At 42.7% G+C, this 24,986-nt stretch overlaps 1 long non-coding RNA gene across 5 annotated transcripts in view; it reads left to right on the top strand.

The window, feature by feature from the left end:
• The first annotated feature begins 809 nt into the window (after positions 1-809).
• The window catches only part of LOC129736893 (uncharacterized), a 344,917-nt gene continuing 320,740 nt past the window's right edge, over positions 810-24,986 (top strand). For 4 of the 5 annotated variants that reach the window (XR_008734049.1, XR_008734046.1, XR_008734048.1 and 1 more), the window contains exon 1: positions 810-1,047. This is a non-coding gene — a long non-coding RNA (uncharacterized LOC129736893). Of the gene's footprint in view, positions 1,048-2,818; positions 3,229-24,986 lie in introns of those variants that run through there. The other variant, XR_008734047.1, reaches the window with a different exon arrangement.

Here is a 24,986-nt window from a genome sequence, read left to right as displayed (position 1 = left end):
GAGTCTGGCCTGGCCTCATGCGTTGATTGTGGGCTCAAGCTAATATTCCTGCAAAGACAGAGAAGAAATCTCAGTATGTGTGGCTTAGGTCATATATCTTGAAGTAAAAAATCAGTAACGGCTGAGCCCCTGATTCCACTGACTACTGATCCATCCTGCTTGAGATTTTTTTCTTAACTCAGTTCACCAAAAATCTCACGTGTAAGCCTGCAAAGCTTTCATATGAAGGAAATGCTGATATTTAAAGTAGATAAACTAATGCAGGAAAGCTTGCCAGTTTCTATTGAAGTGCAGGAGGATCTTTACAAATACCTTGTTCCTAAAAATGAATGTGTAAATACAGTTGGTGGAAACCTAAACAACACTTCCGCTAATAAGCTGACTTTCTCCTTCAGCTACTGTAATTAATATTCAGTTTTACCTCACGGAAATCATACTCCTCATTAACTTCCCAGCCCATGCCAGAATCCCCAAGCTAATCCTGCTGATAAGAGTTCATACCTGTGTCAGCTCACTGCTGTTTCTACCTCGGCTAGGCTTGCTCCCCCTCACCCTCCCAAACAAGGGAAGCTGAAGTGCTCCCGTGAGTGGATCCGCCCCTGAGGTTAGCATAAACGACATCCACGAAGCCTGTTACTTGCTCAGAAATCCGCCACGCGGGTTTAAATATCAGGGCCGCCGGGGCAGAGGGCGCCGCGGCGGGCGGGCGGGCAGGAGGGGAGGCGGCCGTAGTCCGCCGTCTGCGGCTGCAATTCACGGTCCCTCCGAGCTGAGAGGGGGGCACAATCCGCCCGCGTTTGGCAGCCCTGCCGCCTCGCCTCGGCACCGCTCGGCTCCGCTTCCCCTCCACCCGGGTTTCCGAGGCCCGGCGCTGGGCGGCGGGGAAGGAGGAGGCGGCGGAAGGCCGGCCGGGGTCCTGCGGGAGCGGCCGCAGCTCGGTAACGCCGCGGCGGCAGCGGCGCGGTTGCCCGCGGGGCTGGATCAGGCGGCGGCTGCGGAGTAGCGCCGCCCCGCCCCGGGCTGCGGTCGGAGGGCACCGAGGCGGAGGTGAGGGGCGCGGAGGGACGGGAGTAGTGGAATGGGGGAGCCCCGTGGCGTGCCGGTGGACCTCAGTATTGAGGGCGCCCGACTCGGGGAGCCGGAGCCCCGCGCGGTGGGGAAGTGCTGGGAAGGAGTAAAGTCGTCTGCCTGAGTATCCCGGGCACCAGTCTGGGGGCAGCGAGGGGCTCTGAGGGGGTGACCGCTGCTTGAACGGCACTGTCCAAGGGAGAAGCACCGAAATATAGTAACAGTTGGTGGCATCCCGTTTGCGGGGGGGCGACCTCACGTTAAACTCTTTGCTCCTTTTCCAATATCCAACGTATTTAAGCTACTGAGTGCTCCAGAAATACAGTCTTAGTCCTTCTGAAAGCTGGTTTTAGTTATTAGGATTCCAAACGAATTAGCAGGCTCATCTGAAAATCATTGGGGAAGCTTGGATTTTATGCAGGTTCTGTGCAGAAAATTTGTGGTTCCTAATGCTAACGTTTGGATCTGAGGTGATACTGAGACAGTAAAGATTTACATGGTCATCTTTACTTGAAAGGTCAGGAGTGGGTTTGGTTTTTTTTCTTTTTTAAAAGGTTTTACAGAAAGCTGTTGGTGGTGTAGCTGATGGAGTTGCCTGCAGCAGTTTAATGAGGAAGGAGCACAGGTGAACCCAATAAAGGGATTTGAAGGCAAGAAGGGAGGGGAGTTAGGTGTGATTAAAGAGGCAAACTGGGGTATTGAGCTGACTTGGTTAATGCTGCTTAGGAAAGCTCTCTTCCAGGATGTGAGGGGGTACAGGCACATCTGTCTTGTCCCTTGAGGAGATAGATGAGTGGAGGGGGTAGGGTGAAAAAGTGAACATTTGCATTTAAAACCAGTAGTGATTTACCTGCTGCTGCACACTTGTGAGGGGTGTTTCCCTTGCATCGGTGCTAAATGGCTGAATCAATTTGGAGTTTGTTAAGATATTAAAGGTATATGCTTCTTTAGAGGTAACACTCGGAGGAGGTTTTCCATTCTAGGGCCTCTTGTATTCCCGCAGTAACTGCAGTTCGCCACGGGTTTATGTGGGACATTCTCGGGGAGGAGCAGGAGCATCCAGCGGGGCTAACCCTCTGACGCCGGGAGCATACCGGTCAGGCAACAGGTCCCCGCGGTGTTAATTCACCACTGAAACTTTTGACGCTGAATTCAGATGGGCGCTGAGATCTTCATCCTGCCATGAAAAAGGCCTACAGGTGGCATTTGGGGATAAGGCACCACCAGCAAAAACAGGCTTGGCAGCCGACGCGAGTCGGTCCAGAGTTGGGATCAGTAAGTGCCAGCAGGTTTTGACGGAGGCCGTCTCCCTGGAGCCGCGGAGCATCCCCCCGCACGGCCGAGGTGGGGAGCGCGGGAAGGTAGCACAGCGCAGCCGGGCGCAGCGCAGGGTGCGGCGGGAGGGAGCGAGCCCCGCAGCCCGGCGCCGTGCTGAGACCGCCCGGCGCGGGGAGGCGGCGCGGTGGCCCCGTCTCCTGTGTGTCCCTCCCTGGATGTGCTCGCTTTGGCCGGGGAAGCGCTGCCGGGAGAAGGAGGGCGGCGGGGCTGCGAGGGACCAGGGAGTTGGCTGCTCCATCCCGCAGGAGGGTGTTGCAGAGGGCTGGCTGCTGAGGCGGGGATACCCGGAGCTCTCGCAAGTGCTTTCCCCCCCGCCGCGCTCCCTTTTCTCCCCCAACTCGCCTTCCTTCCTCACTTCCCCCCCTCCTTTTTTTTTTTTTTTTTTTTTTCATTCCGATTCATAAAGCGCGGAGCGGGGAGGCGGGTGTGAGCAGCTCCTCAGTCGTGGCGTAGCGCTGCCACTGCGCTCCCCCAGCCGGCAGCCGCGGCAGCGCCGGACCGAGCTTGCGGCGCTCCCCGGCCGCCTCCGCCGGAGGGACAGTGGCGGCGGCGCTCCCTCTGCGACCCGCAAAGTTTTCCTCCCGCCCCTGCGCGGCCCCCCCGCAGCGCCGCCGCCGCCGCGCAGGCAGCCGCGGCCGGCCTTGGGCACCGGCGGGCGGAGCGGCGGCGGCGCTGCCCCGCTCCCCGCGCCGAGCCAACGGCGGCAGAAGCCGCCCCCGGGCCTTGCCGCGAGAGGGCGGCGGCCCCCGCGGCCTCAAGCGCTCCCGGCCCCGTCCCGCTCGTCGCCACGGCGGAAAGTTTCCCGGCGCCTGGCGGAAGCGGGTAAGTCGGGCGCGGAGGGAGGCACAGGTGAAATTGCTGGGGGGAGGCGGGGGGTCTGGACCTGTGCTGCCGCGGCTCGTCGGGCTGCTTCAGCCCGCCGGAGACTCCCCACCCTTCATGGGCAGGGCGCCGGAGCCGGGAGAGCCTCCTCCGGCGAGGACAGACACCCATCTCCTTCACCATCGGTTCCTGTAGCCGGGAAGAGGAGAAACGGTGCCTTCAAGAACTGTCGTATCACTCTAAAATGTAGGGTTCACTTGAAAGGGCTAATAGAAGAAGTGTGATGTTTAGGCTTTAATATCTGCATATGGTAATCAGTAAAATAAATGAACCAGTTAGTATTCTGCTCCTGTAATACTTGGCACAGGAGAGAGGCTGCTGTTATATCTCATTTCCAAGCTCCTTTGGGAGAAGTGGAGTGATGCTGGGTGCCTTCTTTGCTGGCTTTTCCCTGGTGCATCAGCCCTTCAGGCATCGGGGAGCTCTGCGGAGGGGAGAGGGGAAGCTCACGGCCTTGTAATTGTGAAGCTGTGGGGAGACACCTTCTCGTGCTCAGAAAGCCCCGTGAATGCTTTTGGAGTGGGATTTCAGCAGCAGACTGAGAGTGGAATCAGCAGGGTGAACCTTGGTCCCCTGACTCTGGGTAGGTGATGTGACTGATGCCTGTCCTCTTAACACACCACTGTGATTTTTATCTTTCCTTGTGCCTGATCCGAGCTCTGCATTTGAAATGTTGCGCTGACTTGAGAGATGCACGGTGAAGTCAGCCTTGTGGGCTGGAGCCTGAGAAATACAAGATTACCTTTTGAAGAACAAGATTGGTGCGTGGGTGGTGTCATCTAGGGGGCACGTGCCGGTCAAGGGAGATGTGTTTCAGCAGTAGCCGTTAATGGCATTTGTCTGCATGTCAATTTGGAGTGAGTGAGATGTGTGATGGTTGGAGGGGTGGTTAGATGTAAGTCAATTCACATTAACTCATTTAGACTCCACCGAGGAGGATGGGGTTGGGGGGGAGACTCCTGTGTTTCCAAGGCAGGTTGCTCACACCTCCCATCACCACCATTAAAAGCTAAGGTGGAAACATTTCCTTGTTTGTTCCCACGCGCCCCCCTGATGGCGGGAGGTTCGTGACATGTAAAATTCTCGGACTGCTCTATGGGGAGTTTGCAAGTTAAGTGAATGTGTTTTCCACTTTCACTGAGAGCTGTTTTGCTTTATGGAGGTTGGAAAGTGGGGGGGGGGGGGCGGGGGGAAAGAGAGATTTAAAAATAAAATCGGACTGTATAGTTGAAGTGGTAAAGGAAACATTCTCAAGATCCCACGTAGCAAGCTGGGAATGAATGCAAACTGTTCCTGCTCTGTACGTCTTCCAAATTCAGTTCTCTGAAAGATGTGATCTCCTCCTGCTTCCCAGCAAATCCCAATCTGCATGGCTAGTCAATCATGTAATGTAAATGAGGCTTTTTCTCAGCCTCCTAAAGAGGTAATGGGAATGTGTTGGTACTGCAGCAGGAGTTACAGTCTTGTCACCATGCATAACCCAGCATGTACAGTAACAGTGTGGAAATGCATCCAGCTTTAAACTTTTTGGTTTGTCACAAAGCTTTCCAAATTTTGAAGCAGGTTATTTCCAAATCAGGGACTGCTGCCTCTACACTCTTGCTTCAGCTGCTGTTCATCTGGCAAGCCCCCTTATGCCACCCTCTGGAAGGCACAGTGACTGTAGTTGACAAGCACTTAATTGTCTAGAGGAAGACTGTAGACCGATAAAGGGATATTAAGAGTCAGATTAGGCTTGCTTAAATTATTAATCAAAGTTTAATAGCACAACTTTTCACATCCTGCTACAATAAGTACTTCTTCTGTAACTTTCAAATGGCAATATGTGCATGTTTTTGGAAAAGTTGTAAGAGTGTATAATTCCTTTGTTAAAAAGGGAAGAGTTACTGGAGCAACCACCTAAATGTCTTTACAGGTGAGTACTAATCCAGTATTCGTTTTGAAGATAAAGAGTTTCAATCAGCTTTTTGAGAACATACCTATTGTTTATTGGTCCTCCACCCACAAACTAAGCATTGGTACCAGTTGTGGACAATGTGTATGTGGTTTTCCTAAATGTACTTTTTAGACGCTGATTTTTGCATACCCTAATGGAAGTCAGAAGCATAAAGTCTGTTGGGTTGTTGCCTTGTATATCTGTGATGTATATGTTTGTTACATTGTAGAATTGCTTGGGGTTGTCAGCATGTTGGGTGTCTGTTTGCAGGGACAGCTACACTGCAGTGCTGGATGGATGAGTGGGATCCATGCCGTGGAGATAGTTTTATGCTTCAGAAGTGGATACAGGAATGAATTAGGCGATGTAGAACTGTACCAGTCTTGATTTAAGAGCATGGATATCAGGAACTGGAAGCTGGCTAGAGTTATTTTCCCTCAATCTTAATAATACCTCTTATTAAAGTTCCTTATGTACTGCTACTGGCACCTGTGCTTCCGGAGCTGGGCTTGTACTTAGAGGGATGTGTTCTTAAAAAGTAGGATCCTTCAGGTGTCCCTTGCTTAATGCTCCTTTCCTTCTTCCCATACCTTAGCAGCCCGCTCTGTGATTTAAGTCGTTTGTGAAGATTCAAATGTGGGGTGTAATTTGTTGTTAAATCTCTGCTTGTTGTTATCAAATGGGTAAAGGAAAGGAAACAAAACCAGTAGCTTTACACTTTTTCTGTCATGGATTTAGTAGACCTCTGGAAGCAATTTGGCCTTAGTTTTCAGATTAAGAGCATTTTAACTAGTATGAATGTTAGCTTTCTTTTTTTTCCGTTCTGTCTTTGTTTGTGCTTGTGTCAGAACCTCTATCCAGATAAGCATCAAAATCTGAAAATGGGAAAGTAAATAATGGTTTTAGCTCAGCTGTAACAGTAAGTTCAATATAAAATCCATTGGTTTTGAAAACCAAGCCAATTTACCCCATGAAGATGGGTTTTGGATAATCATCAAAACATGGAGTTAACTTACCAGACCTCTAGCAACAAAAGGAATTACTTTTGTGTGAACCAGCTAGTTTTTTTCTGTTAGTCCATAGCTGAAAACTGAATTAATAGCTGATTAATATGTACTTCTCAGTACCTAAAGCATGCAGATAGGTAACTCTGACTAGTTCAACCTTCAGATTTGAATCTAGCCAAAAGCCTGCTTGAGACTTACAACCAGGTTTGTTAATTCTGTCCTAGTAATAGTTCATGGATTCAGTATGTGAACCACAGAAAACAGCAGTTAAACTGGAAAGGATTATTTCTCAAAATCCTGCAACCAGACCTTCCTGTTTTAATTAAATATAACTGATCAGCTATTTGATGAAGGGGTAAAAGGTACCTTGCAGGTATATATTGTTCACTTTGCTACTATTATCAAATCCTATTTTATGCATTTGTTGCTAGGAATTTTTTTGGGGAAGGATACAGTGAGTGCCTAAAAATCTGGGAAGAGTACCACAGAGCAGGCTTCTGAGAGAGAAGATGCTCCTGCAACTTCAGGTGCTTGGGTGGTTTATTACAGGACTTTAAAATAAATACTAACTTAGTGGTAATTGGAATTGATTTGTCTTTTTGCAGTTCAGGCAGTTGGTATAATCCTGTTGGTAGTGGGTTTTTGTGTTTGCTAGTTGTTAGGATTACATGCTGTTCTCTGTTGACTGCATACCTGACTGATTTCACCGCCCTCCCATCCTGCCCAAGCTGTAACACAAAAGAAGTTAGAGCAAGTACTTCTAATCACTGGTGACAAACCTCTGAGTAAGAGGAAGTAATTTAAAATGGTGTCTGTTTTGTGTATATGATGTCTATCTATCTGACCTTTGTGTGATACCTGTATGTGCACAAAAAATACAGCTTTGGCTGTGGGAGAGAAGGCTGTTCTTCCTGGATTCACCTGAGAAGGGGAAAGCCATTAGGGTGTTGGAGAAGGGTGAGCTATAGCTGTAGGGTGACTGTATTTGCCTTGGACTGCTGTAGATTCCTATGTTGTCAGAGACTAGATCCGGCCAGTATGATTACCCTGCATCCTTGGCTGATGTTAATGAGCTTCGTTGGAAGTGCCAGACTGTAGAAAAACCCAGCACTATGAAGGAGGGGATGAGTAAGGGAGCTAGCACCCTCCACTCTGCAGTCTGTATTGCACATACAGATGAAGATTGTAATTAGGTTTTGGTTTGGTTCTTTTGGAGGAGCTCTTTCTCTGCTGGATAACTCTTTGGAGGTTTTTTTGAGGCCAGTTCATGACCAAGCAGACTAGTGGTGTATCTCAATTAGGATGCTGCAGCTGCAGTGACAGCATAGTGAAGAGCACAGTGCCAATCAAACTCTTACATTCTGCTTTACCTTGTGTATAAAGCTGTACTCAGCTGCACTGGCTCATACTGGGAATCACTACTCTGAAATAATGCTGTTACTGGGAGTTTACATTAGTGGTGTCAAGATTGTAATCTTAGCTTAAAGGTGAGCAAGAGGAATCCTGGGCTTTTTCCTAATTTTACTTGGAACTTCAAACAAGCAAAGCTGCTGTAGTGGATGTTTGCCTGAAGAAGGGCCACAGACTGCTGTCTGTCTTCAGCCTATTTTGTCTATCTTCAAGAGAATACCCTGCAACGTAGAAGGACAGAGTCTTGCTTCAAATGAATTCCCTGAAACAGTGCCATCTAAAGAGCAAAGAAAAAAGAGAAACAAGGGAAAGCTCAAAGTGAGGTACCACAAAGACTGCAGTTATTTTCTGTCACTGGTGAACTACTTTTTTTAGTTCATAGATTTCAGTTTAATTTTTTAACCTGATACTGGGAGAAGAAACTGAGTAAGAAGACAAAGTTGACTGATAAAAGCTGGTGAAAAGATTTCAGAAGGCAGTTGGAAAGGACAGAAGGAATAAAGTATTCCTGATAAAACAGCTTCAGGAGCCGTCTTGCTAAAACAGTACCGAGCTATTTCTAATGCAAAGATTTTGTTTAAGCCCTGAAATGCTGCTCTTGCTGAAGTGATTTAATTAGTGGGAGAGAAACATACAACCCGCTATCAGTTGCTTTTATTTTTATTTTCATTGTTACGTAGTCTGAGTTGGATATGAATTTGTGGATAAAATAGCTTTGTTTTTCCAGAAATACACATTGGCACACATTTCTGCTTGTAAAACATTTCCTGTAGGAAGTGGCTTAAGACTCAGGTTGTAAGAGTGAATGTCTTGGTATCACTCACTGAGCATCTGGGAGGACTGTGTGCGAAGAGCTTCTAACACGTCCACTTTACAGACTACTTCTTGTGGTAACTCAGTATAATTTGAATAGTTGATTACATCATATTTGTTTTTGTTTGCCTAAAGTTTCCACCTCACTGGAACATGTAGTATCATGAGAAACCCTGCTTCTGTCTCAGTGGTTGCTTGTCTTCTATCTGAAACTTCGTTGCATTTGATAACAGGGAGATATTCCTGTATAAGGTCTGGATGTCTTGTGAGCTATCCTGTGGGAATGCTCTGTGAGTACTGCTGAGCTGCAGGCTGGTTTCTGCCCTTGCCTGCAGCAGCTCAGGGATGGTGCATGTAGATACTGTTAGCTCTGTGCCATCTTGCAGCACTTGTATGCCACCAGGTGACTGCATGATTCCAGACTTCTCTGATACCCATCCTCTATCACAGGAGTGGGGAAGCCACCCTATTTCAAAGCTAACAGTTTGTTGTGGTTTAACCCCAGCTGATAATTAAGTACCATGCAGCCCCTTGCTCACTTCCTCCTTATCTGGGGGTTGGGGAGGAGAATCGGAAAGGAATGTAGAACTCCAACGTTGTGATAAGAACAGTTTAATAGTTGAGACAAATTAAAAATAAAAGAACAATAATAATAGTAAAAGTTATAATGTAAAGAAGGGAGAGGAATTCAATCCAAAGGGAAGGGAGAAATGAAAACCAGTGATGCACAATACAGCTGCTCATCGCCTGCTGACTGATGCCCAGCTGGTCTGTGAGCAACAATCAGCTGCCCCCAGCCGACCCCTCCTTGTATATATACTGAGCATGGCTTCCCATAGTATGGAATCCCCCTTTGGCCAGTCCAGGCCAGCTGTCCTGGCGGTGTCCCCTCCCAGTGTCCTGTGCCCCTTCAGCCTTCTTGCTGGCAGGGCCTGAGAAACCAGGAAGTCCCTGACCCCATACAAACACTATCCAGCAACAATGAAAAACATCAGCATGTTATCCCACATCAAATCCAAAACATAGGACCATACTAGCTACCAAGAAGAAAATTAACTCTGTCCCAACTGAAACCAGGACATGGTTCTATTTAAATACAAGGATGTTACTTCAACCAGCAGCTCCAAATTTTGCAGGCTGATATTTTGCAGAAACATAGGAATGATAAGAGGCAGTGTTGTGCTCTGTTCTTGCAGATTTCGGTGTTATTTTTCCTGGTTTGTATTTCCCTAGTCAAGGAAACGTAGCAAGCAACTACTTGCCTGTATCTATTCTCATTACAAGAGCTGTTAAAATTTGTGTTGTATTTTAGAGTAATGGTCAGAATGTTTTTGTGAAGGGTGTTATTTATGACTATTGTGGAGAAAATAAACCCCTCCTAAAACAGAGAAATAAATTATACCCTGTCAGAAGTGGGTGAGAGATGCTTTATAAAAACCACCAAATTTCCCCCACCCCAACACACTAAATCACAAAAAAAACCTCCAAGCACTTGAGTAATCTGATGATCTGACTTAGGTGGTTTTAATTGAGGTCTGTTAACTGCATTTTATGCATTTTCTATAAACAACATAGATGTGACTGTGTAACCTTAAAAGTATGGTCATCCTGGTATGTAATGGTGGCAAATAGAACCGGGATGAGGTTTAGTGTGTCAGGGACAGCTATGGAGACTATTCCTCTGGGTTACCACTAGCTTGGATCTTCTGGAACAGCCATTTAAGCCAGTCTTATTTTGGTGTATTGAAATATGGTAGCAGTAAGGCTGACTGGGATATAGGCCTTTGGGAGAAGTGAGTGATGAGAGTAAGGGGATGAGCTGGGGAACTTTTCAGACAAAGCTGGGAAAGGCCTTGCAAGTGCTGGGCCAGCAGTTTCTTTCTGAATGGCAGTAAAGTGGCTGCGTTTCAGTTCTGTGCTAATCCGTGCCTCACTGGGCAATATCCAAGTTAGTAGCTAAGCTTATATGTATATGTACTGGTTAACTGTGGTGGTGTTTGAATATTGGAGTACTACGTCAGATACTTACTCCCAAGAGTCCTCACTAAACAGGTCTGTGCTTCATCTGGCAAACTGAATTTATGGGTTATGAAGACTTTCTTCTTTATTATTTTATTTTTTTCTTTCCTTTGTTTAGTTTTTACATTTGGGTAATGTCAAAGCATGAGGTAACTTACTTGGAAATCTTTGGTGTCTGGTGGTGTGTCTGACAAAATGAAACAACTTGTGTCTTTATTCTCTGCTCTTGTCTGCAAACAGACATTGCAAGTTCGAGGAAGGAAGATTTTTGTGAGAGTACAATGAAAGTAAATAGAATATAGTATATTTTATTTTTATTGTTGCTTCTAAAATAAGTGTAAACACAAGCTAGAAATGAAACCTGCACTAATGAAATGACATATTGACAGCTTTAAGTGCCGTGTGTATGACAAGTCAGAATCATCAGCTTGTAAGCAGTAATACAGTGTTGTTTTTGAATTTTGTTTTTATTTTTCAGTATCTGTCAAAGAAAAGTGGTAGATAGATTTTCATTTTGTGCATTTAACTCTGCTCAACTATATAGTCTTAAAGTATATTAATAAATAAATATTTTTGATTGCCATGTAGAAACATGAAAGTCTGGTTCTAGTCTCTGCACTGTAAAGGTTTGGTTGATGTAGTACTTAAATATTCATGTGTTCTCACAATTGTTGAATGTCACTTTGTGCAGTCAAATAAGGCAATAATTGTTTTTGTTTCTCTGTTTCTTGCATCAGAACAGCCCATTGGGCCTGTGGTTTCTTTATGGAGAGGGAGCTCTGCTAAGAGAACCCCTGTACTGATTAGGAGGTGCTGTGAAGGGGTCATGGTGAACTGCGAACAAATTCTGTGATTTGGTGAATATTTAACATAAGCTTGCCTGCATGACATCAGTGAAAGTCTTGTCTTTGACATGGAAAGTTAATGATACAAGCCTGCAAGTGGGATCCGGCAAATAATCACATTACCTCTTCCTAAATTACTTGAAAGTAAAATTCAGAATACCTGGGTTGTTTTCACCTGGTTTTAAGGCTTTATTATTAAGAGTATCTTGGTCTACCTTAGTTATATGATTTGCATGTATACACACTCTTCAGCTTTCTGTTGCCTGCTAGTGAAGGTCTCTGCATAGCGCTTGCTGCCTTCGAAGAAGCACCGACTGCTTTATGAATCCATTTAGCTTATGATAGCTTCAAGTTATTTAACGTTCACAATAGGATCTTTAAATCTCTCAAGAACAGTCTGAACTGTTACTTATATGTCCACTAGCATAAATTTGTTCATAGTTACAACATTGCTGCAGTTATGATAGTCTAGGAACTTTCCAGTACTTACTCACTTTACTTAAGTTGGAGGGTTTCTTCCCCTGTAGGTGCTCAAATCAATCATAGGGCAGTAGATAATCTCATTCAGCAGTGTTCCTTTACTTTTTAACCTTTAAAAATAATTTTTCCTGTATCAGGATTTGAGTGAGTTTAATTTCATGAGAATAAAACTGCTAGTTTGAAAAAAAAAAAAAAAAAAGATTTTTTTTTAATGTGAAACAAGGGTATTTACATAAGTACTTATAACTGAATAAGATCTGGATAAATGCACCTGGTGAATTTCAGATGATGTTTCAGGGCTTTGTTTTTTAAAACTTAGGCTCTTTAATAAAATGGGATTTATGGCTGGTGAACCATGGGACAGAACTTGAGCTTGTAAAAAACTCTTTGTATTTTGAAAAACTTCAGAGAATAAGATGCTGTTAACTCCTTCTGAAAACATAGTCGCTGCTACATTTGGGAGTTGAAGCAGAGTGTACAGCCTCCAGGAATTCTGCAGCAGCCTCTGTCACAATATGGTGTCTTTCTGATTGACAGCCAACTCTGTGGTGGTGAGCGGCATTTCTCCTGTTGCAGTTCAGCTAGATTTATCTAGCGGCTTATTTGGATAAGGGAACTTTAACAATATGGCAGCTGCGGGAGGGTCAGAAAAGCCGACCTACAGTTGCAGTGGTGTGTTTTCATCTAGGAAGGTGGTCTGAAGTACATTGATTAGACTGAAACTACTAAATAGATGAATCAGACTGTTCATGAAATCCATAATGGATTGAAGTTTTGTCCACTGGAACTTACTTGCTTCCCATTTTGCTTGCTTGCTTCCTGATTCTAACTTCAACGAGCCATGGAACAGCGGGAGATAGTGCCTAGGTTTGCTTCATTGAAGGTAAAGAACAGCAGATTATTGAAATCCCCTAATAATTCCTGTTTTAAGGATTGTGATGATCTCCCTTTAAGTCATTGGTGATGTTCCTATTCTAATATCTTTGAGGGCAGATTATAAAAAAATAAAAATCTTCGAACTGTTAAGGGAGTTCCAAACTAAAGGGAGCCATCCATCAGAGATTTGAATGTTATGTCCTCTTGCCCTCCCACCAGTTATCGAGTTAGTGACAAGTTTATGACTTGGACTGTCAACCAAAGAGAATGTCATTAAGGACAAGAAATTCCAAGTTCTTTCTGAAGATACCCTTGTATAACTTCTGTGGAAGAGATCAGCATGTTGTTTTGATGGCACAACAGGTAACTTGAATGTCAAGGCTAGTGTAAAACTAAGTTGAGTCTCTGTGGGGCAAATGCACCTAAGACCAGCTGGGTCTAAGAATTTGCATTTTGGGTAGAAAGTAATCGGTTCAGGATAATTGCTGGACAGTTTCTGAACTAAATGGAGTTTGTCTTTGGTTGTGCCAGAATTAGTCCCTGTGTGCTGGTAGTGATTTGGTGGGTACTGAAAGTGGATGGAGGAAGTGTCATGTTGCTGTAAGAATTTTTTGTTTCTTCTAACTTTGCATTTGCTAATATAAACACTAATGTAGATTTTTTTCCATCTTGGTATTTTAGAGTCAAGCAAGTATTTAGCTTGTAGTTAAAATTAACGACTGCAGTTCATCTAACAACTTTGTTCTGCCTCTGTACACAAAAACATCTCTGCTCCATTTCAGTAACCTTTTCATATTACTGTAGCTGTTGAGATACTTGAGCTGGTCTAGGTGATGTCCAGCCTCCTGAAACGAGAAGAACTGAAGTCACTCAGTGGGAAGAAAGTTCCTGAGACAAGAGCAGCTAGTACCTAAGGTTCATCAACAAATGTGGCAAGTGAGATTATTCAGTCTTTGAAAAATATTACCTTTCCAAGACAAAATTGTAATAAATTGGTCTCCAAAGTTTATCAGTATCCATTTAGTGTCTGATGGAATTTAGCTTTTTGTGCTTTATGAAACCACCTTCTGTTTCCCCTGACACAGGTACATACAGACGAATGGGTGCATATACTCCCAGTCTTTCTAAGTAGACGAGCATTTATTTATAATGCAAAAGAAATGAAAATTTCCTTGAACTGACTGAATGTAGTTGTAGGCACAGCATACAAGGAATTTAGTATTAAGAGTGCGTAGATCCATCTTGTCAACAAACATTTATTTGCAGTTCATGTACTGTTATATATGATCTTTTAGCCAAATCAATTACAACTTAATATTACATTGAAAATTAAGAATAATGAAATCCATCACTAAGGTTATGTTGCAAGCAGGCAAACTGAAACTATTGTTAGTGTGGTGGTTTACTTGCAGCATTACTGTTTCCCTTTCATTCAGTCTTCTAATCAAATTTTAACATGAGGTTTGACATTTACATGACATTCACATCTGTAGAAACACTGTTTCCTTTTCCCCATTGCTCAGTTTTGTTAGAATTAATATTATGCTCCAAGCAGTAGACTCTGAAGTGAGAGAGACTGTAGGAGGTAAGAAATGACTAACACATTGGTTGTGTTCTCAAGGCTGGCTACAATTGTTTTAGACTCTTAAAGTCGTGGGGAAAATGCTTGAACCCACAAACTGGTAGCAGATAGTGCCACAGAAATTAACATATTGCCCAGTTTTAGTCCCTTCATTGTTTTTACCATAAGCAGTTTTGCACAGTTAAGAATAATGTGCTGCTTGTTGCTGGTATAGATTGCGTTGATCCACTGACAGCAGTGTCGTGTTCCCTAGCAGTAGACTTGGGAAGTTACCATTACTGAGTGCCTTTTCCCCCCCGGTGCCCCCCCGCCCCTTCTGCCCTGAGAAGAATGCGTACTATCTGCATATTCAGATGCAGTGAGGACACTGAAGCAAACCACATAGTGTTCTGCATTACCTTTCTCGCACTTGGTTATGGCATTTTTGTGTGAGGCTTTGGGGCTCAAGAACTCAGGAAGGGACTTGGAGCCTGGGATTACACCATATATCCTGGACCAGTGCCTATGGGGAGCACCCACCTGGGTCTGACTGAGAAATGTGTGCTTGGTGGGGTGCTGAGTGGAGGGCCTTTTATCAAAGTGGAGGGATGAGAGTCAGTGATGTTGCAGCTGGAGGCACCAGTCTCACTTGCTGAGCTGACTGGGGTGTTTGGGGACCTTGGAAACAGGGCAGGGATGAAGCATGTGCAGTGGCTTGTTCACAGTGTTTTGGAGGTCAAGGTGCAATGGGAGCTCTGACAGTACACCTATTTTTTACATATTTTTATGTATATATCAACTCATGCATCCGTCGGTGGTTCTAGATCCTAAAAGCCATGGAGAAATTTTTATCTTTTGTTCTGTACACTCTGCTCAGAGAGCTGATAGACATGTATGTGCTTAGTGTACATACAGGAGCTTATTGTTTTCCTGCAAAATGGGGGCATTCCTGTGCTGACAATGACTTTGAATGTAAAGAAACAGCTTTAACATGCAAGTTTTGATATATGAAATCTGAAGTAGCCACTGAAGGCGTGTAGCTGCCATGAGTATTTCCAGTATCCAGGTAAGAAGGATTAATCTGCATCACTGTGTATATGTGAATATTTGTTTTCAGGTGTTAGTAGTTCCCCAGTTTGATGGCCACAGCCTTTTCTGTGGAGCTATATGTCAGTCTTGTCCTGCTGCATGTTTTTCAGTAACTGCATGTATGTTTAAATCTAGTTCTTAATTTTATTGTAACGCTATTGTGTCTGTCAAGTAAGTTTTGAGGTTGAGTAAGACAGTTGATCTACGGCAAAAAAAAAAAGCATCCGAATGCAGCTACTTAAAATCTATATTCTTCACAAATAACAGAGTCCAGAGTTGCTAGCAATGATTTTGTTCTGCTGTGGTTAGGATAGAATCATTTAGTTAGACATTGTAACCAATCTATGTTACTGTATTGCTTTTAGAACAAACTCTAAATTCTGTGCAGCAAGTTTTTATAATGCATTTGTATTTAACATCTGTGCTTGCTGTTCTTGACTGTTGCACAGAGGAAATAGTTTGAAAGGGCAGAGCTGTGGACAGAAAAGATTTTGTAGCCCCACTTTACAACCTGGAGAGTGCAAATTAACTTTCATGTGGCAGGGCAGGGTACTGTGCTTTAACAACACTATATATATAACAACTATATAACAACTGCATATAGGACTGCTTACAGCAGTGTTAAAAGACACATTCTAGAAGTGGTGAATCAGGGGTGTGGAAGGGAACCCTACAAAACCGTGATTTGCTGCATCAACTGCTTGTCTGTTGGAAAGAAGTTTTACACAGCTGGCTGGTATGAGTGTTTTTAATGCTGTTGAAATGATGTACAGTGTTAGAAATCATTGTGCTGGTAATGAGCTGTGACAAAAACATGAACTACAATGTGGTATTTTGCATTAAATAAAGGATTCCAGTCTGTGTTTCCCTTTATATAATTTCAGGCAGATTGTGTACTTGAATTTGTCAGCAACTGAAAGTTAGCTTTGATATGAAGATCTGCTCATATATTTTTGAGATTATTTTTTCCCCACCTATCATCAAATCCTATTGCAGCCAGTAGCTGGTGCATTGTTTCATTTCTGACATATCGTATAGGAAGTGGGGAAAAAAAACCCCAACTTTTTTGCTTTCTGTACTTGAGAGAAGTGTCAGAGTTTGAAGGATTTGGTTATGGTGTGTAATGGTATCATTTGGGAGCTGGTGAAGCACAACTAATGACTTTTGGACTCTGAAATAATTTATAATAAGTAACCAAAAATCTGGAAAATTGTTTTTGAAAGTTGCTAGAATCAAAAATGGCACTTCTCAACTGCAAGGCTAAATGTTGACTCTTTAAGTTAGGTAGGCATGTCTAATGACAAAAGATTGTTCATAGATTTTAATCTGCTTTGAGATGGCTGTGCACCCTGTCTCCATTTGAAATAGGTAGCATTAGAGAGGAGGAGGAAAAAGCTACAAGGAACAACAGGTCTCTCTGTGTTGTTAGGTAGTGGGCCAAAGTCTGCTCCCCACATTCTGTGTTGTTTCTGTTTTTCAAGGTTATGTTGTATCAACTTCTTAAATGTTCTATTATGTAAGGGTTACACTGCTCCTTAAAATAATACAGGTTTTAGTTTCTTGGTTTGTTTTCATCTCACTACCTGAAACTGAATTTGTTCTTGACCTTTTTTAAACAAAACCTCCCTTTATTTTTGCAACAAGACTATGAAAAAACAAGTGGGAAGTACTGGACATAGATGATGGCCTTTAAAATACAAACCAAAGCTTTGGCAGGGTCTTTGCAGGAGATGGCTTTGTCAGACAGCCTCCTGTCCTAGACTTCTGTAAATGCATTGCTGATGGATCTGCTCAGTTCCACCTGTACTGTACTCCTTATTAAGCTCTCCTTGTTTTCTCTCTGTCTTGAGTGAGTGGATGTTTAGAAAATTGTTTTATCCAAGTGCTCAAATAAACAAGTGGATTTATTAAAGCATTATATTCCTATGCGAATTTTTAAGGGACCTTTTGGATCATTGAATCTGTCTGCCTGCTACTGCAGCTGCCATGCTGAGAATCCCCTTTCGCAAACCAAAGCAATTCATGGTTAATATTCTCTCTTCTCAGTGTAAGGTTGATTGCTCAAATTACTGTGCCCCTATCTATGCTTACTAAAGGCCCATATAGTCATATTTGTTACTGAGCAAGCACTGTCCTTTTGCTTAAGTAGTTTCCTGCCCTCCCTGCTTCCACAAAGCATTTTGTAGGGAGAAAGGTCACATTGTTTTTTGCCTGTGGTTTCCCAGAGCGAGCAAACTGCTCTCCTGTTGTGAAGTCTGCTTTGTTCCTGGCATCAACTTAAAAGTTGCAAGCTTGGGTTTTGTTTGGGGCCTTGAAAATTTTTTGCATTTAAGAATTTAAGTCAAATAGAAACTCAGTATTTTTTGACTTGAGTGTAGTGTAGGCAGTATACAATTTTGCCATTCCAAAGGATTAAAATGAGCACTTCTCTGAGCATTGTCAGAGGATATTGCTGTTTTAGGGAATGCTAGTAAAAGTTGATACCCTGTCTTCCCTTTCTCCCCAATCCGCATACAAAGTATAGGGGCTTTATGGAAGAACTGAGCAACTCTCCTGTCCCCACCCAACCCAATCTTTCTTTTCCTCCTTGGACAAATGAGGCAGAACCAGTTATTCTGCAAAACCTGCCTGGTTCAGGGCAGTCTAAATGTTTTTGTGTGCAACAGAGCCTGAGCTAGTGGTATGCTCCATGCATCCAGTCCAGCTGTGTGCAGGACCAACACATGCACCTCATCATCACACTCAATCAGTAAAAAGCTGTGTTACTTGCTGATACGGGCAATGAGCCATCTCTGTTGGGCTCGTGTGAGCTGTGGGTGAGAGTCTCCAGAGCAGGTGTGGTTCTGAGCAGGCTTGTCATGTTTGCTGTAGTGCCACCTGAGTGTGTCAGCCAGCCAGCAGTTAGTGTCTGTAGTGTGGGCAGGAAGCCCTCCTGTTATTTGGGTAATGTGGAATATAATTTAGAAATACTGTGAGTCTTCAGAAAACCAGTCGGGGTCCATTGTGGTCAGGGCTGGGGCTGGAGCTAATCGGCCTGATCATACCTGAATCGGCCATTATGGAGGAAGCACTTGGGTGTTGTGCCTTTCTTCGTGGTACTCCTCTTCAAGCCCTTCAGGGTCCTGGTAACTTTGCTTGCGTACACAGAGCCAACTTGAGTAGTGTGTGCACCCAAGTAATAAGCTCTTCTAAAACCTGAAATGCATCAAGGCAGGCACAGCTTAAAAGCTCCAGGGGAAATAAACTTGGGTGTGACTTGCTTTCTTGGCTGGACAGCCACCCACTTGTCTGCTTTACACTCCCTAAGATGTTTATGTGGGTATTCCAATGTTGGCTAGGGGAGCTCTGCCATATCACTTCTCCAGGCTTGCTCCTTTCAAATTCTATTCCTGTTTTTTTCACAAACCACTTCTTGTTCTGGTTTTCTCTGGAATAGTTTCCCCTGTGATGTGGTATCAAATACATTGCTATAGTTGAGATGCGGGGGAGCATCACGTCTGCTTTGTTTATTGCTGCCTTAGTAGAAATATTGTGAAAAGCCGTTGTGTTTGCTTGATGCTTGTGGGTCTTGGGAAGTGAACTCATCCTGCGTTTGCCAATTCTTCATTGACCTGTGTATCTTTTAGCTTAGTCTTCCCTTCCAAAGCTCTACATGTTGGATACAGACTTAAAAGCTTAGTTGCTCAGATCTTTTTGCCCTTTTTTCTTAAAGCCCTATATTTTGTATTCTGTAATCAGTGATATAATTTTTGTCTTGAGATGTTTGAAACTACTGCAGTAGCAGGATATGTAGCTCATATGGTGGAGCTTTCTGAAGTCATAGACAGCCTGTCCGGCTCTATTGTTTCAAATGCTCTGAACTTTATCAGTAGGTCTTCCACTGAGTAGTTGTGCTGATTACTGTCTGTGTACCCTCAATTTCTGTCGTAACTGTATCCTTCATAAGAAAAGTTTCCAGTTTTTGATGAACTCTTTGTTTCTCTTAGCAGCATTTTCTCTCCTTTCTGTCACATGGCTCTGTATCTCCTTTGGTGGTATTATATGGCAGAAGACATTTTTTTCTGTATATTACATTGCTTTGCCGAATGTGCAGCTGTAGCCTAATGTGTAGCCAAGCTGACTGTTTTCACTTTATGCTTTCTTAATCTCTGAGAGAGTGCTCTTTCAATTAGTCGTGTGCTTTTCTGTTACTGGGAAGTGTTGAAGACAAAGGCTGGTTCTTGATCCAGTGTTTTTTGTGTGAGCTACTTGCTTACTGTGCTTCTGAACTTGGTCTTCATTCATCCCAGAAAGAAAGAATGAATTTTGGCCGTAGGCAGTGTGGGAGTGTGCTGAGCTATAGGACATGAACAAGTGACTCCAGAGCCCTTTTTCATTAAGGAGCCTCCACTCAAGTCCTGCGTTGGTTCAGTACACAGAAAAGAAACAGGACTTTCCCATCTATAATGTATATTCCATTTTAGTTGTTGTGCTTGTAACTTTGCAATAGGTGTAATATGCCTCAGCTCTATTTGCTGTTCTTTCTGCCTCAGGTTTAATGGCTGATTTTCTTCAAACTGTGCGGTTTTGCCACATGACATGGTGACACGTTTCACCTCATGTAAGGGGTTGGGGGGAAGTGGAAGCAAACTTCTAAAAGTGGTAACACCACAGAAGTGTGGGAGTATATTGGTACACGTTCATCCACCTAGACTATTATATGGCTTTTGCAACCGATTTTAATTCTGTATTAGAGGATTGCATGCAATAAGAGAAGAGGTAGGTGAAATTTTAAAAGCAATGTACAATCAAAATGCTTTCACTTCACCCATTGTATGGGGAGCCGTATATGGAGAACACTGCTGTTTGCCAAACAATTCTGGTGATAATCTGAATTTAAAAAGCTCTTTCTTGACAGCTATAGCCAGATGTATGCTTTCCTCTGGCTTATTAGTGCTCCAGAATAGCAATTACAGCCTGGCAAATAGGACAGACTGAGGAATACAAGACCTGAAGAACCTTCCTGTTTAAATTATATTACCAGTTAACAGCAGGGTTACCTCAGCACTTCTCAGCTTCTCCTCATTTATTGCTTCTAAGAGCCAAGCATTTTTACAGTCTTTTAATTTTCTGCGTATTCTTAAAACCCTCAAAAAACAAAAATCAGAAGGACTGTTAACACCTCAGCTATGGACTAATGAGGAACACAACTTCTGTGCTAGAGGTATTTATTTGCTCAGTTCCTGTTGTATTTCTCCTCGTTAATATTTTGTGTTCTCCCCTTGGCTGTGGTGGTGGTTTATTCACAGTACACCCAAAAATGAGTGAAACCTTTGTTGGAAGGATGTTCCTGTTAACCTTGCCACACTCCCTCATGTTCAGTAACCGTTCTAGGTTTTTTAAATGCTGCTGCTCAGGCATTGGGTGCATAGAGGTTTTTCCCTTTGTGTTCTTTAAATGTCAGAAATCCCCGTATTTATTTGGAATACTTTTTTTTTTCATCTCTTCCTTCATCCATGAAGGAAGTGTAGAGTTCGGCAGTTAATGTCTATCCTTTTTTTTTTTTTTCTTTCTCCCTTTTTCCTTGCAGCACTCTAAAGTTGCTTCTTTCCCTTAAGTTCACCTTTCCAAGCTGTTCCACTACAGAAAGGAGGAGGTAGGCAGTTTGTCCCATATGTGTATGTGGACCAATTACCTTTATTTTTTAATACAGCAGTTTGATATAGGTACTTTATCTGGATTTCTTGGTTTTAAAACAGTCATGTGTTTGTTGTGAACTTCATTTTATCTGTGTGGCATTAGGAAAACAAAAAGATATAATTTAACAATAACAGTGAATAATACTGTCTAAATTGAAGAATAAAATGGAAAAGGAAAAACCATCAGTAAATGCATTGGTAAAATACCCTGAAATATGCTGCTTACCTTCTATTTTGATATATTGCATTTTCTGAGCTCAAACAAATATTCCTTGTAAGCAATTTCACATTCATTTATCCTTGCAGGATATAACTTTACCTTGTAAAGTCTCTTGTGACTAAAATACTGTTTTAGAGGAAACAAATGTATGTAAAAACATAATGTTAAGCTCATTCCCTACTGCTTAAAACTTTTGCTGCTGCATTGTGAGTTTTATGAGGTGTGAGTTGGACTATAATGGTTTTATGATACTTGTGCTGAAGCATGATCAGCTAGCTGCTCCTTCTGTCTCTGCCTCGCAGTTTCATTACTGGGTGATTTTCTTATATTGCTCATTGTATGTGAAATCAAAAATATATTAAAGCATGTATTTCCACATTAGCCTGTTTCCAAAATAGATTGGTGTCTTAATAGATACTGCCTTGTACAGATGTACTAATTTACCAGATGACAGAGTGTGAAGAAACTATCCATAAAGCCACACTTTGTTTTGACTTGGAAGTCATGATTTCTGCATCACTTCTTATTTAAAGGCATTGCTAAACTACAGGCTCAATGTTGGTTTTTTTAATATTTTTTTAAAGAATTTTTAATTCTTCTGATTGTGTTTCTTTTTTCCCAAGTTGTGCTGGCTTAGTTTACGTAAAAATGTGTGGGTGCTGGCAGATTGTAGTGTTTTGTAAACTTCTAAGGAAGTCGTTAGGCTGCACTTGTGATCTTGGAACAATTTTTTTTTCCCTACTGCTTGATTATTTAATAATTAAAAACTATCCCAAGTTTGCTTAAAACAGAATGCTAATTTTTTAAAGCATAATTGGTTTATGATTGTTGATATTTGTCTCTATTTCAGGATGTTCCTTTCCAAAATAATTGGAAGCGGTCATGTTACTCCATAAATGGCTTGCTAGATGCAGAATGCTTCCACCTTCTTACATGGTTAAGGGAAAAATGATGCTTATAATAAGAAATGTTAGAAGGGACTACAGATCAGGGAAAAGCAATATAGTGACAGAGAAATTAAGTACAGATTCAGAAAGTCAGACATCTTGTTAAGTCTGGGCAGAAATCAATAAGCACTTTTGAGAATGGTGATATTGAGTATTCCTTTGTGAGAAATACATCTATCTCAGGAAAATTAGAGTAAATTACTAAAGGAGAGATGCAGATGAATTTTGGAGTGCCTTTTCTAGGTAGGCATACTGGGAAGTCAAGGATGTCTGTCTTGCTATACTTTTCCAGCTGTTGCTGTGCCTGGATTTCCAGGCAGCCTATTCATTGGTGCCTTGGGACGGGTGGGCAGTTTCTGAGGCAGCTGTGCACCAGGATGTTTCCTGGACAAATGCAGTCATCTGCTGTGCTGCTCTGCCTGAGCACAAATCAGAGCAGCTGTGCTCGCGCTGTGCATAGGTATTTGTAACGCAAGTACTAGGCCAGGTAACTGCAGGCATTTCAGGACTGTATGGCAAGCTTTAAAATGTGCTTGTCAGCTAGTAGAATCAATAGTGTTTCCCCACAAATGCCCTCCCCCCACTCCCATTTGCAGTGCTCTTCTGTTACAGAAAAGTAAATGATACTGGATTTTGCATTTTCATTAAAGCTGGGCTGTGACTTGTATTTTGACTTCACTTTGGGTGAGAAACATTCATTTTGAACCACTGAAAAGCCTGATTCTGAGGTGTTAGACAGTGCTCTTCTCTTCCCTCTCTGTTGTAGCTCTTGTAATGAAACTGCTCTGTCTCAGGGGGTTGGCTAGTACTGCTGTAAGTGAAAAAAAGGGGAAAAACCTAGAAAGCAACTGCATATTCCCACTGTCATGGTTAGCCATGGACATGTGTTTTTGTTGTTCAGTACTAATGCAGTTGCAGCTTCTCTCTGTGTGAAGGACAGTTCTTGCAAGGAAATGCTTCAGGCTGGAGGAGGGCTTGCAGGTGATTTTTAAATGTCTTTGGACCTCACTGCTGCTCTGTGTCGTCCCTAAGAGGAGTATCTCCGTGGTCTGCAGCAATGAAACTTGTAGTTGAAAATAAAGACTCTGTGAATGGAAGCAATTGTGCTGAAGTCAACTGAAACAGGAGTTAGATTATATGCCAAATTTCATACGGTGGGTCTCTAAATCATTACTCTGTAGTAAGCAGTCTATAAGAAAGCTTACTGTGTTGCAAGACCCACAGAAAAATGTATGTTCTCTTGCACTTACATCAGTTAATGATACAAATCTGATGACAGGAAGTATTTATTTGCAACCTGTGTATGTTGCACTCAGTGTCAGGGTTGAATAGAAAGTAAAAGGATTGTGTATTATAGAAGTAAATTGTACTGGGACATGCATTATGGACACACATATCCAAGGGAGCAAGATAGCATTTCCTGTGTGTTTTATTGTAAGATGAATTGAAAGGATTTTGATCCTAAGCTTGAGGTTTTACATTGCCAAACAAGGCAAGATGATGATGGGTATTGGTAGAGTCTGAGATGCCACTGGTTTTAGTGGGCCCAGTTTGTTCTGTGGGAAGGGGACTAGCTTTACGCCAGGGCGGAAGCTTTAGGCTCCTGGGTGTTTGACGTGTGGTTTCACTTAGCTTTTTCCAGTGTGACAGTCAGTCCCTGTATATCTTTTTTAGTCTGGAGGACATAATTGTTGCATTAGTTTTGCCTTTTTTGTTGTTTTACCCCATTGGAGGGGAAGATGTTCTCAAATGAGCAGATGTGTATTTTCATAAACTCAAGCATTGCTTTGTGGATGGAGGTGCTGTAAAATATCTGAAAGCTATTTTCTTTGACATAAACTTCTCTGTTTATTGAATGTATGGAATAATATCTTATTAGACGTGAAACAGATGAAACTTAGAATATTCTGATGTAATGGGCTGTATGAAATGGGTATTAAATGGGTATGAAATTAAAGAGGTTTTGAACTTGTTTAGAGATGTGAAACAACTCTCTGTGCTTGTTTCCCTACAGTTCAAAAATACCCTACCAAAATGAAAAGAGAATTTCCTACAATACACTGGGAAATGTGTGCTAGTGTTAAGCAGTATGTGTTTAAAGGGAGTTGGCCCTTTTGCTTTTGGTGTGAGGAATGTGGTGTTTGGTGATGCAGTGTGAGAAGTGGCATTGTACAGTGTTGCTATTAAGAATTACTTGAATCCTTAATGCTAGTAAATGGTTTAGCTGTTTACTGTGGAAATAGTACTTGTCTTCACAGGGAAATGTTCTTTAAATTAGATTGAATTGAATTTGTGTAATGTTATGGTGGTGTGAGGCAGAATAAATTCTCAGTTGATTCAGTTTTGCAAATAAATCCTGGATGTGATTCTTGTTAAGTGATCGATCTACTAGGTATAATGGTTGGCATGCTGTCAGTTAACATCTCTCTTTTATTTTTTAATTTTTATTTATTTATTGCTGTTGTTCACTGCTGTCCATGCAGTCTGCATCCCTGAGGGGTATTGCTGCTAGGATATAACTGTGAGAGAGATCAGACATTCCATGGAAATTTTGGGAAGACTAGTAGCATTAATTAGCATGAAGGCCATATGCTTCCATTCTGAGGGTCCTGTCGAGAGAACTGAAATGACTGATCCTGAGCAGAAGAGGGAAACTTCTGTCTGAGCAGTTAACAGGGGTGTTGAATTTCACAGTTCGCACATCATCTTGGCCTGTCCTGCTGCGTGTTATACAGCTTTCTTTTCTACACAGATGCTCTGCATTGAGCATCAAGACTTGAATCCAGACCAGAGTGTTTTGATCAGCAGGCTTGACAC

Source organism: Falco cherrug, chromosome 9 (assembly GCF_023634085.1).
Source record: "Falco cherrug isolate bFalChe1 chromosome 9, bFalChe1.pri, whole genome shotgun sequence".
Taxonomy (NCBI): domain Eukaryota; kingdom Metazoa; phylum Chordata; class Aves; order Falconiformes; family Falconidae; genus Falco; species Falco cherrug.
Note: the sequence above shows the minus strand (reverse complement) of the source record. Positions and strands in the feature narration are given on the sequence as shown.